The sequence below is a fragment of the Camelus ferus genome, chromosome 30, assembly GCF_009834535.1.
Source record: "Camelus ferus isolate YT-003-E chromosome 30, BCGSAC_Cfer_1.0, whole genome shotgun sequence".
Taxonomy (NCBI): Eukaryota; Metazoa; Chordata; class Mammalia; order Artiodactyla; family Camelidae; genus Camelus; species Camelus ferus.
The window spans coordinates 9,490,224-9,505,786 of NC_045725.1; positions in this window are offsets into that span (position 1 = coordinate 9,490,224).

Below are 15,563 nucleotides of genomic sequence, written 5' to 3' on the forward strand. Positions count from 1 at the left end.
GTTATTCAAGGATACGTGGAAGAAATGTACTCATTAATAGGAAAGACAATAATAGATGACAAATACATTATCTTTAAGAGGCTTTATGAGATACAAGACTTGAAGAAATGTGAACATTCGTGGGAAATGCTTTACATAATGAACATGTAGATTTCCTTCCATGCTTTCCTTCTGCCTGAGACACAGTTTGCATTTCCGTTCCCATCCCCCACCCCCCCCAGCCTCTTACCTGTATAACACCAGGTTATTTTCCAGGCCTTGGGTTAAATGCTTTTTCCTCATGGAGGACTTACCCAAGTCCTCAGAGTTAATTAAGTTGCCATGTTGTACATATTCACGGTAACCTGTGGTTTTTCTTCCTACCACTTAATCATGATTTATAGAATTATATGGCTGCTTTACGTAGTGGTGGTCTCCTCATTGACCAGAGATGGGTCTGTGTTTGTCCCTCATATGTATCATGCTAGACACATATTACTTAAATAATTGTCGAGTAAATGAATATGTGAGTATATGTTTTGGGGACTTTATAATTATAAAATAAAATTATGGAATTTAATCACGTGACATGTCTTGAAATGGAATGAAGTAAAAATATGGGAAGAATAAAAATTGTTATCTAGAATATTTTATGATTTTATGGCCTTTCATACTACTCTGACTAGTAGTTAGATCTCTAATTACTGAGACAGTAGGACTAGTGATGAAAATGCACTTGATCCCATTTGGGAAACAATATAAGACTAACTAACTAGAGCGGGAAGTCAGTAAACGCAAGGAGTTATTTAAACTTAGATTTAGAGCTTTCCTATATAGAGACTTGATTTTTTTTAAAGCAGGAAGCCTCTGTGGTATTTATGTCTGTAGTACTTCTGCTACATATATAAGAAATAGTGAAATACTGCTTAAAGGTGAATGCATTAGACTCTGCATTAATTGCCTTTTAGCAAACGTTTTCTCTTCCTCGCATCCTGTGGATTTAAGAAGTACATGAATTGAATCATCCAGCATTTTTCCAGTTGGATATACAAACATAATATGCTAATATTTCAAAGGCGTTTTTGAGAGGAAAATCTATTGGGACGTGTCTTCCATGTGAAGTTGTTCTTTCATATACACATTGATTGGATCTGATTAGTTCCTTGATAGATGCATTCATTCATCCACGATTTACAGAGTACCAGTATTTCCTGAGTGTGTGTTACACACAGTGCTGGACACTTGGAATGGATGAAAAATACTGCTTTTTTGCCTGTGGATTGAGGGTGGTAAGAACCTCCCTTGGAGAACTTCTAAGCCTTAGCCTAAAGGATGAAAAGGAGAAATCACGCACAATCTTTCAAATCATGGTTACGAATTTTGATATTTGTTTAAATTAAATGCTCCTAGCATAGATTTAGTGACTTTGTTTTGTCTATGAATACGTCCTTGAGGAAAATCAATTTTAAGGTAAAAGTTTGAAAATTTTTTTAAAAATCTGTAGTTTTGGAGTTTTCCCAAGCAAGATATCATGGTCTTTTGAATCAAAACAAGATAAAAGTAAAGACACCCATTGAAAAATTACTAAGCTGTCCTGTGAGTGAAGGGGAGATGGGACAGCGGGGGTTCCTTTCTTCACCCAGTCAGTGTTTTCTTGTGAAGCTCCCACAAAAATTCAAGCTATTCTTCTTGGCCTGAGGATAACTTAAAACACAAAAACAAGAGAATGCTTGCCCTTGGAAAGATTATATTTTCTTAGGCAGATGATAAACATAGAATTAAGTACATAACTAGATAATGGAATTTCAGACATTTACTAACTGCTCTGAAGAGATAAATAGGGAATTGAGATAAAGGATGGTTGAGAGAGAACAAAGATGGACTGAGTATTTTAAGCATTGAAGTTAGAGAGTCGCTCTTGGAGAGGAAGAATCAGTGATGGATTTAGGATGCACTTTAGGGTGAAAATGTTGAATAGTGTGGGAAAGGGAAATTGGAAACTCGGCAGAGCTCAGCTGGGTGACTCAGTTTCTCCACGTGTCATTGACTGAGGTTACTTGACATTATTCAGATGATGGAAGGGCCGTCTGCACTTACTTACCATGCCCGTTAGTAGGGACAGGGGAAGTTTGGGCTCAGCTGTTTTGATCAGAGTCCCTGCGTGCCATGTCTCCAGCATGGTGTCTCTAGGTATTTAAACTTCTTACATGCAGGTCAGAGTTCCAAAAGAAAGTAACCGGGGGCAAGCTGGAAGCCACACCACTTGTGTGATCTAACATGGAAAGTAGTTCTGCTTTACTGGAGCGGTTAAAACTGACATGAGCCCACTCACATTCAAGGGCAGGGACGGAGACCACAAATCTTGTTGGGAGGGCTGGCAAAACTATGTCACCATACTAAAAAAAAAAAAAAAGCAACACCAACCTACACCTCTGGCCATACATTTCGCATACAATACTCCCAAATGCAGAATGAAGTCACTCCTGCCAAAAACACTCAAAAGTCACTTCACATGATGGCATGGGATGGACTCAACGACTAGCATCTTCATTCAAATCAAATCCAAGTGCAGATGAGGGTCCTCACATTCAGTTTCTCAGACCCAAAGAGCTGTGAACTAGAGACCAGCTATCGAACGTGCACGAATCCGGCACAGAGTGGTATGGCAGTCACGGGGTAACCTTAATAGAAACTCCCCTCCAAAAACAGGAGAAATGGGTGCACACAGCTGTCACTAGTTCAGAGCGATTTTGAAAACCAGCTGGGCACGTTGCCAAATCTTTGTACTGGGCTCAAACCTGCTTCCTGGGAATGAATCTCTATGGCTCTTAATTAGCCCTTTGCCTCTGGGCTCTTGATTCCATATTCTGAGTCATTCTTCCTCAGGAAAAAAAAAAATAAATAAAGAAGAAGAAGAAGATGAAGAAGAAGGAGAAGGAGAAGAAGAAATTGGTTGTGTTTCCAGCTCAATGGTTTTCTTAGCCTGCTTTCTTCCCATAGAAAATTAGGAGTCTAATTATTGTCCCCATCCTCTTCAGTCCAAGTTGATGTAATCCTGTCAAATGCATGGATGCAATATGTATCCACCTATAACTCATTCCACTAGGCCAAGTACATAACCACAGATCTCTTTGAGATAAGTTTTTCTCTACTTTGGGTGTTTTATAAGACTGCAGTTGGAAAATGCCCTGAAGGTTCTTAGAAGCCCTTTCATTTCACAAATAAGACCTGTGGGGCCTATCTTGCCATCCAAAGAAAGCCTTTGTCTATCTGAAAGGGTCTTTGAAGCATCAGCTTAAATCTTTCTCAGGTTTTAAAAGGGTTTTTATAGTTACAACTTTGGCTCCATCTTCGCACTGAGATGACAACTTGACAGTGAGCTGGATTTAATTTTTTTCCTGAGACTTTTACTCTTTGGGGGAACCTTTTGCTGGTTGAAAAAACTGTCGTGGATCCTTAGCATTTTATCTGAATTCTATGTAAAACCTAAAGCTACACCTTTCATTCATCTATCCACTTCTTTATGAGAAGCAGATAGAAGAAGGCAAGTGACAACTTTCACACTCAGCCCAGAAATCTCTTTAACTAGATCACTGAGTTCATTTGGAATGTTTCCCATTTTTCACGTTAGAGCAGGCAGCAGTGTTGCCAAAAGCTCCACCATCAGCTAGTGCGAGCCCTCTTTTCTCTGCCTTCCAATTCACTGTTATCGCTTTATCACGAACTCTCACCACTGGAGTCCCTTCAGGCCCTTGACTGCCGCCCGATCCCATGACAACTTTAGGTTTTGTTATCCCATCAGCGCACTTCCAGGTGAAAAATTATTTTGCACTTATTTTTAGCAATGAGATTACCTATCCCCAAACGTAGTGGCTAAAACAGTGATCATTTTGTTGCTCTCATGATTTGGGGGTCAAATGTTTTAGCAGAATTTGGCTACACAATCTTTTTGCCCCGTGCAGTATTAACAGAGGTCCCTTGGTAGTATTTAATGGGTAGATGGGCTGGGCGGCAGGGTTCTAGAACACCTCACTCATACATTTGGTTTCTTGATGGGGATTCCTAGAAGGCTGGTATCCACTCAAACTGTTGACCAGAGTGTCTATACGTTTAGTTTCCATCATAGTAGGTGGGTATCTTAGGGTCACTGGACCATGACAATTACATCTCAGAGCAATCAGAACAGTCACTCCAGTGAAAAAGATATAAGTTCCATGGTCACATATTATCTGTCGTTGGAAGTAAAGCTTCTTTTCTGCCTTACTCTATTTGCCAAAACATACACAGACCTGCTCAGAGGAGAAAGGAGAGAGCATTGCTATTAGCTGGGGTGGGAGGTATATCAAAGGATTTGAATCCGCTAAAATGGCCACTTCCATCGACAGGCTGATGGAAGCATAAACTGTGCTATGTTCATACAGAGATGTATTCATACCACAGTGAAAGTAAACAAACTACAGCTCACGATATTACGATGGATGACTCTTAGTCATCCATAGTGTAACATAATACGGATTGATAGACCCAAACCACAGAAGAATGGATGTCATATGATTCTATTCATATGAATGTAAAAAGTTAAGAAAACTGAACACTCTATTATTTAACTTTATACACATTGAAATAAAATTTAGGATAGTGGTTACCTCTAGGAGCAAGAGAAGGAATGCGATGGGAAAATGCACATAGGTGCTTCTAAGGTCTGGTAGCTAACTCTCCCAGCTGACTGCTGAGAACACTACTTTTTGTTTTCTTTTAATTTATCATATGATTTTGGACATTTCAGAAAGTATGCTCTGTTTCAAACATTATAAAAAAAATGAATCAAGGGGAGATGAACAAATGAAGAACTCTGAAGAAAACTCTAGAGAAATGTAACCTTAAAGAGGGAAGATAAAAAAGTTAAAGTTTCTAGAAGAGGTAAAGAGTACATGGAAATTTCATGTTTTTCAGTCGGGAAATAATAGGGCAAGGGAATGATCCAGGAGAAAGAGGAAAGAAAAGCTGTAAGGAAAGAGAAATTGCCAAAAGAAGTGTTTTTGTAGTGACAAATGTAGAGAAATCCCAGTGCAAGGCGAAGTCTAGTATTCGGTAGAAAAGGACAGACGTACCCTACAGCATGTGAGTAGAAAAGGAAGATGGATTCAGATGCAGGTACGTGTCTAATGACAACCTGAAGGCAATATTGATAACTGCTTTTAAAAATAGGCATATTAGGCTAAAATGTTCACTTAAACTTAATCAGGATGCCATTTATTCATCCTCAAATAAAAATATAATTGCAGAAAATTCTGGACAATAACATGCCAACTAAACATTCTTCATTCTTCCTGTAGGAAAATCTAGATGGGAACCTAAGTGTTAGTCAGAACAATGCTTGTTGTTCCTCAGAAGTTGGAATATGGGGATTTGAGCAGCAATTTTAACTGTTGATGACATTAGGCTAAAAAAGGCATCCAATTATTTCCGTCTTTAGTGATAATTCTGCCAAAGGGATTGGATGGTTACGTTACACTGGACGTTGCTAAATGAACACTGCCAAATTCTCTGAATCTCACTGACATAAATTTCCGGGAAAAATGGGTTTGTAATTCCACCTCAGAAAATAACCACCTGAATTTGATTTAGAATAGCTGCTACCTGTACAGTCTAGTAAAGATTTTAAAATATGGTTATGACTTGAAACAGATAATATTATTCTCAGTACACTTATCCTGACACATTCATAACTCATGCTAACATACCCTGAGTCAAATATGTGAACGCAGAAGGAGCTCACTAATGCAGCCTTCTGCGGTAATGCCTGCTGCTTCACTTCTCACTTTGGATATTTTATACCCTCCATTTTCATCCAATGGAGGTGAACTCGATTAAACAGATTTATCAATCTAAAGGACACCTGGTAGCAGCCAATAGCCATGTTTTTCATTTTCTAGCTTACATTTAGGACTCAATGGTGTAAATTACTAGATAAACATATAAAAGGGGCTCCATATTTTGTGTTACGGCCTTAAAAGCTTTTTGAAAGTAAATATTAATAATGAGTAAGAACTTCCGTGCTGTTTTAAGTACAGTTTATATTTAGCAACTTCAGGGAATCAATTCATAGAAATGGAAGAGCAGCAAGTGAAGTGGAAAGCTAAATAAATTACACGCAAATTGTGGAAAGCCCCCAAAGAAGTGAAATCGTGTTACCTGTCAGATTTAGTGCCTTCTTTACCGGGGGGTATAAATTGTACCCCAATACGTTGACTGTAGACCAGAGTTATTTAGGCCACCTGTGCTCCAGAGCTAGGAAAGCTGCTTAACAAGAGGTAAGGTGCATAAAGAACGTCTAAAGTCATGGGGGTTTTCAAATAAATTGATCAAACACGTAGCTTTCCCAGCCTATTATTCTAGCGGCTGGTGACTAGATGGTTATAGATGTAAATCAAAACACTTGTAAGCTGGATGTCCAGGGCTGTAGGTACTCACACAGCATTTCCATCAAGTCTCATTTCTCTCTTCCTCTGAATGAAATGATTGATTGATTGTTCACAGCTCGCGTGGTCCTGGGCTGCCCAGATCCATCTCCACTCTCCACGCTCGCTCCACACCGAGTTTGCATCATTGACTTTCTGCCAGCCACTTGGCTGCCGGGACACGGAGTGACATTTAATGATCTTTCAACATGGCAATGTCACATTCGTCACTCTTTATCACTCGTGACAGACCTAAATTCAAATGCAAACAGGAAATGGAGACTGACTTCAGTCCAAACTCGGATACACTTTTGAACTGACATCTATCAACAGATATTGACAAGAGACACGGAAGGGAAAATGGCCTGTTGCTCGCACCATAATTAAAAATACTAGTTCTAAAACTGGCCTCAGAAATCAAGGCTATTTTAATTTCATGAGGCAATCGTTCTTATAAAAAGCTTTGAGGTGGAAATTGTGTATCTCAGCTGTCATATCAACTAACATCAAACACTCAGAGGAGATAATTTACTTTTAATGCAATATTCTGCCTCATAAAACGAATATCATAATACTCACGCATGCTCTTTACAGAGCTCTTAAAGGGAGAGGTGCCTCCAAAGTTATAACAATTATTTAGAAGAAAATAAATATTAGTATAATCACACAGAATTTCTCTAAGCGTCTTCGTCCTCTGAGGAGTCTCACCTTGCTGTAGGACTATCATTTTCTATATAACAGGGTTTTTTAAATCAAATACCTCCCTGATACTTGCATTTTCCCAATATCACAAAACAAAGCTGCATTTCACCAAAAGTTTGGGGCTACTGGAAGATTGGTGTTGCGTTTCAATACTGTCTAACATGTACATGTTGGAATGCGTGCCAAAAATGATAAGAAATGTACACAAGGAGTTCAGGGGTTGGGGTCCCTCAGATATTCTCATTAGCCTGAACTCCAAGTGAAACTTCACTTCCTTTCTAGAAACTAAGAGATCCTTTGTTTAAAAAAAAAAAAAAACTTTAGGAAAATTTTGCTATTTATACTCACTTTATCATCACTTTTCAATTAAATCAAGAAAAAAACGTTCAAAATATAATGTTGGCATGAATCTAAACTTCATGAAGTCAGAGAGTGTGGTGATACTTTTACATCCACAGGGCCCGGTGTCTCATAATGATCACAGAACTAAATTGAATAGAGGTGTCATACTAACTTCACGGTGAAGGGCAGCAAGTTTTCTTACATGTCACAGTGTCAGGGAAAACCCTAGCTGTTATACTCATGGAAGTATTTCTCTAAAATAAATGTTTCGTCGATCTAATCTCCCTGTACTTCAGGCCTAAGGCAATTTCCACATTCCGCCCTATGTTTGGCTACCAGGAGTGCCCCTCTACTCTTTTGTTCTAGCTGCCAAATGCTTTAAGAAGGGGGAACTATGCCTGTCAGTAAATCTGTCATATCGTAAATGCTCAGTAAACATTTCTTTAGTGAAACTGATGTCTTAAGAGCATCAGCTTTAAGAAACGCACAGAAATTTCACTGGTGTTAAACTTCCTACAGCAGGGCTCTGACGGTGCCCCCTGTGCTATCAGGGGCACCTATCGGCCTGTTAGGGTTGCCTGTTAACAGCTCATAGCTGCCTCATTTTCCCCAAAAAGTGCCTTCAGCCGAAGGGAGCCACCTCCCTGGGGACCTCCCCGACTCCTGCCTCCTCTGCCTGTGAGAGACTTTGCTATGAGACGCAAGCTTCTTGCCTCAAGGCAGGACTGACTATGGAGGAAGTCCTTGTGTCCTGAGAGCAACCCCCAGTAAGTCACTTAAACAGGAATCCCCATCTTTCACGCTGTTTCTAAGGCACTGTGTGCAGTGAACGGCCCGAGAAAGCAGACTTAAAATGAGGATGTTCTGGATTCGTGTCACTTGCCAGCTAATTGCAAGGACTGCCCCATTCGTGGTGGTAGGTGAGGTCATCAAAGTTCCTGGCAACCGGAATAATGTGATTCCAAACACTTTTACTTATTTAAATTGGGATGGGACCCAGGTGCCCTTGCAGGGATTTGAGAGGTATGGAAGAAATAGCAACCATAGAGCTGGGTGGCCATTTCTCAGCATGATTCATTTAGGAGAGGAAATAACAAGCCTGGATAATTAATTAGCAACTTAAATCCAAGTATGAGAGTTAGAGAGACTTCAGAGCATTTAAAGAGACCCTCACCTCTTACAGCCCAGAATCAGATAGAGCTGAGTATCAGGTGTAACACTTAATTCTGAGAGCAGCAGACAGGCAGGAAAGTCTCACATTAAAGTCACTTTGACAGGCAAGGAATGGGGCCCTGTAGTTTGGTATGAGAATACATTGGTAGGGGCATTTGAGAACATTGAATCCTCAGTTTCTCCTGTACCAACTGAATCTTCAAATATAGCCCACCCTCCTTTATTAGAAGAGAGAGACCCTCTTGCTGGAAGAAAAGACAGAGGACTCAAAGTAGGCATGAGACCTTACAAGAAAAAGCTTTCCCGCTAAAGGGTCTGTCTCCCTGCCACCAGCACGACGTAATAATCAGGGTCAGACGTCAGCCTGAGAATGTGTCCTGTAGGCTAGAATAAGAAACGTGGAATATAAAGTTGGATAGAAGTATTTGTGAGCGTTATGCAGGATCCAAAACACTGGCAAAGACTCTGGTGACCATTCTATTGCTCTGCTTTGATAGCTCTTGGAAGCTTTGGAAAAAGTGACACAATTACTGGTTCACATTAAATGGAGTAGCGATGTCAGAACTATCATAACAAACTGTGGCAAAGTGGATCCAAAGTCTCAGAGAAGTAGGCGTGTCAATCAGGGGTATGATCAGCAGGTACCTACAGAGATGACTCATAGGACCTGGTGTCTCCAGGAACGAAATTGGTGGACAGCCAAAACAGTATTTCCTAGTACAGAATCAGAAGTGATTAAGAATGGAGGTGCTGAACCTAACACTTGGCCCATTTTTTCAGACCTGTATCAGTTTCATCTGATGAAGAGAGACAATCCCCATTGGAAGGAACTTGTAACACCAGGAAAAGAGTAAACAGTTGTGATCTTCCCAGTTTTCCAAGAAACCTATGGCCATCTCCTAGGGCAGCCATATGTTGGAGACAGAGGACTTCTGAGTTCTTTTGAGAGCTCTGGGATACAGGGCATCCATGGGGATTGGATACTAACTGGAGCTTTAACCCATATCTGTTTCAAAATGTGTCCATCATGTACATGGCTTTGCCTCCTAGTCATTTCTTCAGATTCCACATGTATAATTTAAATGAATATTCTTGGATGTCTACAACCAAACTTCAATGGGAGAAAATCTACTATCACTGGAAAATTCATGTGGAAGCCTCTGAAACTGGCCCTTTCCCATGTCCAGATAATAGAAAGTAATATTGTAAAAAAAAAAAAAAAAAAGTAATATTGTATCCCAAGGGAATAGCACAGGGTGGTTCACACTTAAAGATGTAAAGAATGTATTTAATTTATGTCTGGCCTTAGCAAAACTGGATAGTTCATGCCAGGTAATAGGAGAGTATTGCCAATTACACCAAGCAGTAGCTAAGGTATACATAGCGGCTTACGTGACTCTTGATAGAACTATGTCCAGTGAAAATGTCTTTCAACAATGAAACCAAAGATGGTTAAAGAAATACCAAAGCTAGAAGCATTCAACACTAGCAGACCCACACTACAAGAAATATAAAGGAAAGCATTTCAGGCAGCAGGAAAATAATATCAGATGGAAAGATGGTAAGAAAAGCATCAGAAATAGTAACTTGGATAAATACATAAGACATTTTTCTTTGTTTCTAAGTCTCTTTAAAAAATAATTTATCGTTTTAAAAACTATTGTAACACTGATTACTGGGAGGAGGTAGAATTGCTCCTGGGTACAAAAAAGAGTATGTTTGATTCTCCAGTGATTCCTTGGGTATCTCTTGGTACACAATGTCTCCTTGTAACTCTTAGTGGTCATTTACAGCAACACTGACCAGTGTCTTGTTTAGTTTTTCAATCTAAGGATTGATGCCTAATTTAATGCATCTAAACCAGCAACAAAGAGGCCTATTCAACTGGTACTAAAAAAATTATCCCCAAACCAGAATAATTAAATATCAATCTAAATAAGTAGATTTAGCTCTTAATTTCAAAGAAATGATCAGAATTACTAGAGTACAAAACTTACATGAGAACAGAAATACGTAACTGGCTTTACTTCTGTACCAAAGTTTAAGAATTCCTGAATTCATTGTTATGGGATATCTATCAAAAAATTTACCTAGTTGAAAACAAGATTATACTGTATAGCACAGGGAAATATACACAAGATCTTATGGTAGCTCACAGAGAAAAAAATGTGACAATGAATATATATATATGTTCATGTATAACTGAAAAATTGTGCTCTACACTGGAATTTGACACAAGATTGTAAAATGATTATAAATCATTAAAAAATGTTTAAAAAAACTTACCTAGTTGATTATATTGTTGCTATAATTTTGTATGGAAATGTGATGGTGGTAATAGTTTCTGAATAAGCTAATATATCATTAATGAATATTACACTATGATACCAGTAAACAGTCTCCGGGAATGAGCACACATCTCCATCCAGCTGCTCTTAGGGACAGATCCTAAAGTTTTCTGAAGCAATGTTTTGTATTGCAACAGGGGCATTTAACTTAGCATATAAACCCAATGATACGGATTTGCCCGTAGACTCTTGCTGTGAAAAGTAATTGAAAATTTTGTCAGTTCTCTCACTTTCACAAGACATGTAATTTTGGACCAACCTCCAATATTTTCACAGTTGCTGATTCATTATTTCATTCATTTAATGTGAGAATTTGACAAAGACAGGTTTTTGTGTTTCTATCCCAGTTCACTATTTATTTGAATCGGTCACTTCATTCAGTTTGTATACATGCAAAAGAAAAATATTCACTTGTATATGATCACATGCTAAAATATCATTGAGTGGAAAATAGTAGAATTAATTTGAAGACATTTTATACATTATATTTAAGGAATGGAAGCAACTGAATTAAAATACGGGGTCTCACTCTAGGCAAAGGCACAAATTATTTGAATCAATTTCATGCTTATCAAGACATGCTTGGCTTTTCTCAAACCTAACCATTACGGTTTTATGAAAAACTTTATAATAACCAAAAAAATCTAGCAGTTTTTATCTTCCCACTTTAACATATAAGGACAGTAGTTATAAAACCTTAGCTTTTACCTTGCCAATTGAATGAATTACTTTGGATTAGTAAGGATGGAATTTTGTTATAATTTTACATGCCCTAAGCACCATTTGACTCTGTCCTGCTCAAGTGACGACTGCCATTAATTTAAGAATTTTTACCAGCATCCCTTATTTAAAATTAAACATATATATTCTGAGATCCTTTTTTGCTTGGCTTGGGGACAAAGTGTAGAGAATACATTGAAATTTAAGTAAATAATCCTATCCATAAGAAGCCCAAAGTTTAATTTAGGAGACAAATACTTAAATAAGTACAAGTTTGATCAATTACATATGATAGGACATTTATATGAAGAGTAAAGGAAACTTGAGTAAAAGAGCAGATTCTGCTTGAGGGATTCACGACATGATTTAGAAAGGAGGTATTAATTAGCCTGATCTTGTTTGCATTTATCCCCAGAGCTAGAATAATGTCCTTACATGCTTAATCTGGGGATGATTTTCCTTGTTCCTGGTTATGTCTTACCTGATTTACTACAGTAGTTTTTTTTTTTTTTCCCATCTTACTCTCCTTTATTATAATCCGCTTAAAACAACCGTATTTTTTCCCCAAACCTAAATGAGGTTATGTCATCCCTCTAATTACATATCAATGGCTTCTGATCAAACCTCGAACTGCAAATTTACATTTGTATTTCACTCGATGTTGTGGCAAGCTGAATAATGGCTCCTTGAAGATGCCCACATCCTAATCCCCAGAACCTACGAATATGTTACTTTTTATGCCAAAAGGAACTTTGCAGATATGGTTACTGTAAGGATCTTGAGGTGGGGAGAGCATCCCGGATTTTTCAGGTGGGCGCAATGTAATTACAGCGATGCTCGTAGGAGGGAAGTGGGAAAGCAAAGGTAGAGAAGGTAATGTGACAATGAAACTAGAGAGGAAGGAGACAATTGAACAGACTCTGCTGGTTTTGATGGTAGAAGAGGGTACCGGGCACCAAAGGATCCAGGAAGCCTCTAGAAGCTGGAAAAAGCAAAGAAACAGAGTCCTCCCTCAAGAATGCAGAATGGTCCCACCCTGCAAAGTTCAGTTTTAGTCCAGTGATGTTGATTGTGGACTTCTGATATCGAGAGCATGAAAGCCATAGGTACGATATACTGATATATATTCTATCTACTGAGCAGAATAATTTTGGCAGCAATTCTAATACGTAAAATATCTAAATATTATTTCTATTTATACATAGGTAGTTTATATTTGGGTGCATTCCAACATACATTTAATAACTGAAGGAGTTTTTTAACTTGAGACAAAGAAAAGGAAAACAACAACAAAAAATTTATTGATGGTCCTTAAACCCACTTATAATGAGAATGCAACATTACTTTCTAAAAGTTACCGAAGAGAAGAAGAAAGCGAGATAAACAAACAGAACACTGTACTTAATGTGCATCACAGCTCTGTATTTGCGTCTCTTTCCTCCTCACTAAGGAAGTAGGGAGACCCTTCAGCCTGTGACTGAGGGATACATCCCTGTCCAGCTTCTAAAATTCTCCTCTCGATTGTGGGTTAGATGTTCTCTGGTTCTCTTCTGCAACTCCATGTGATTCTGCCCAGTATTTCTTTCCTCTGCTGGAATATGACATTGCACTCAGGGACATCTGTAAGTCTCCACCACTCACACAAATCCACATACATCATATATATGTGTAATTATACATATGCAGATATAAATAACCAATAGTATTGCACATATAAATAATTGTATTGCAACCAAGTGTAAGTATAAGAAAATTCCTTTTTGCTTCAGTTTTCTGGTTTCAGAATGGAAATTACCATATTCTGATTTTACAGCAATCATAATCTAAGGGTGGAGTGGTACTGAATAGCAATGGACAAATTCTATCATATTTTTAAAACTTTATTTCAGAGACTTTCTAACACACACAAAAGTGAAGTAATAGTGTACTGAACCCTTACACACCCATGACCTAGATTCAACAATTGTTTAAGTCATGGCCAAACTTACTTCATACTGGTCCCTGTTCACATCTTTGTGTGCTCTCTGTTTTCATCTTGATCAGCCTGGCCGCTCTTCACTTCTGCCCTCCCTGAAATCCTCTGAGACAAGGCTCAGACATCGTAGCATCCATAAAAATTGCAGGTATAAACTTGAAAAGAAAATGACTTTTAAAATTAATACCATTATCACAGCATGGTGTTTTAGATGATTATTGCATTTCAGAAAATGAAAGTGAAATTTCTAGGCAGTAAAATGTGTCACTTAAAATTAGCAAATATCATGAAAATTGTTGAAAAGGACTAGGAGCAAATATTTGCTTTGAAGTGATATAGATATTGATAATCTATGAAGTTAAACACGTTTAAGAAGGTTAAACAATTTACAGGTTTAAAAGATGAAATTTCTTGAAAAATGTATTAAGTATTTACTTTGTATTCTGAAGTACTACTCTCTGTATGTGGACATGTTAGGTATTGAAAAAGAAAATTTAAAAAATAGAATAAAAATATTAATTGCAAGTGCTTATTTCACTTAGGTTTTTTTTAAATTACTAGACCTTTAAAATACAGTGTTTAGAAAACTGTTTATACATACATGAATAACATGATAAATGAAAGTTGAAACACCCCAAAAAAGGACAGATTATATGGAAGAAATGAAAAAAGTGTTGTATTTTAAAATGTGTCTTAGATCAAATCAATAATCTGGTGTGTTTTCTCATTTTCCATGTTAATTTTTTTCAAAAGCATGTGAAAGCCAATTGTTGGATACCATGTTTAATTTTTCCTAGGTTTTTTAGTTACTATGTGTTTTGATATTATTGCCTAAGCATTCTTTTATTGCTATAAGAGTATTAAAATGTTCTCATAATTTGAAACAATAGAGGGAAAAAAACACACAGCTTAATTGAACAGTGTCAGTTTTCATTGAAAAAATTCAACTGCATAAAACATGTATTTTAACTGTATGAAACATAGTTAAACTTTGCAGATGATGAGAAACCAAAAAGATGCATTTTTGAAATTAAACACCTTTGCAATATTGTACAATCAGTAAACAGCTTAAGATCCTTCAGCATTTGTATTTTATGTGATCAGGCTTTTATTTTTACTTACAAATTCTGAAAGCTAAGGCTCTGTAAAACTAATCTAGCAATAATATATAGCCATCACAAGTCTCTCCAAATTTATATTCAGGTTTTATATGTTAACTTCCATTTAATTCTCCTTTGTGAATAGTTAACTTCTAGTTATGAAGCAAAAGCCATTAAAATTGAAATGTTTTCAAAAGGCAAAAAGACCAAGAACACTTTTTAAAATCTAAATTAAGACTCTAAAGGGTTAAAAAATAAAGATGTGGTATATTTATACAATGGAATACTACTCAGCCATAAAAACCAACAACATAATGCCATTTGCAGCAACATGGATGCTCCTGGAGAATGTCATTCTAAGTGAAGTAAGCCAGAAAGAGAAAGAAAAATACCATATGAGATCGCTCATATGTGGAATCTAAAACAAACAAACAAACAAACAAACAAACAAAGCATAAATACAAAACAGAAATAGACTCACAGACGTAGAATACAAACTTGTGGTTGCCAAGGGGGCAGGAGGTGGGAAGAGATAGACTGGGATTTCAAAATTGTAGAATAGATAAACAAGATTATACTGTGTAGCACAGGGAAATGTATACAAGATCTTATGGTAGCTCACAGAGAAAAAAATGTGACAATGAATATGCGTATGTTCATGTATAACTGAAAAATTGAGCTCTACACTGGAATTTGACACACATTGTAAAATGATTATAAATCAATAAAAATGTTAAAAAAATCATAATTCACCTTAAAGCAC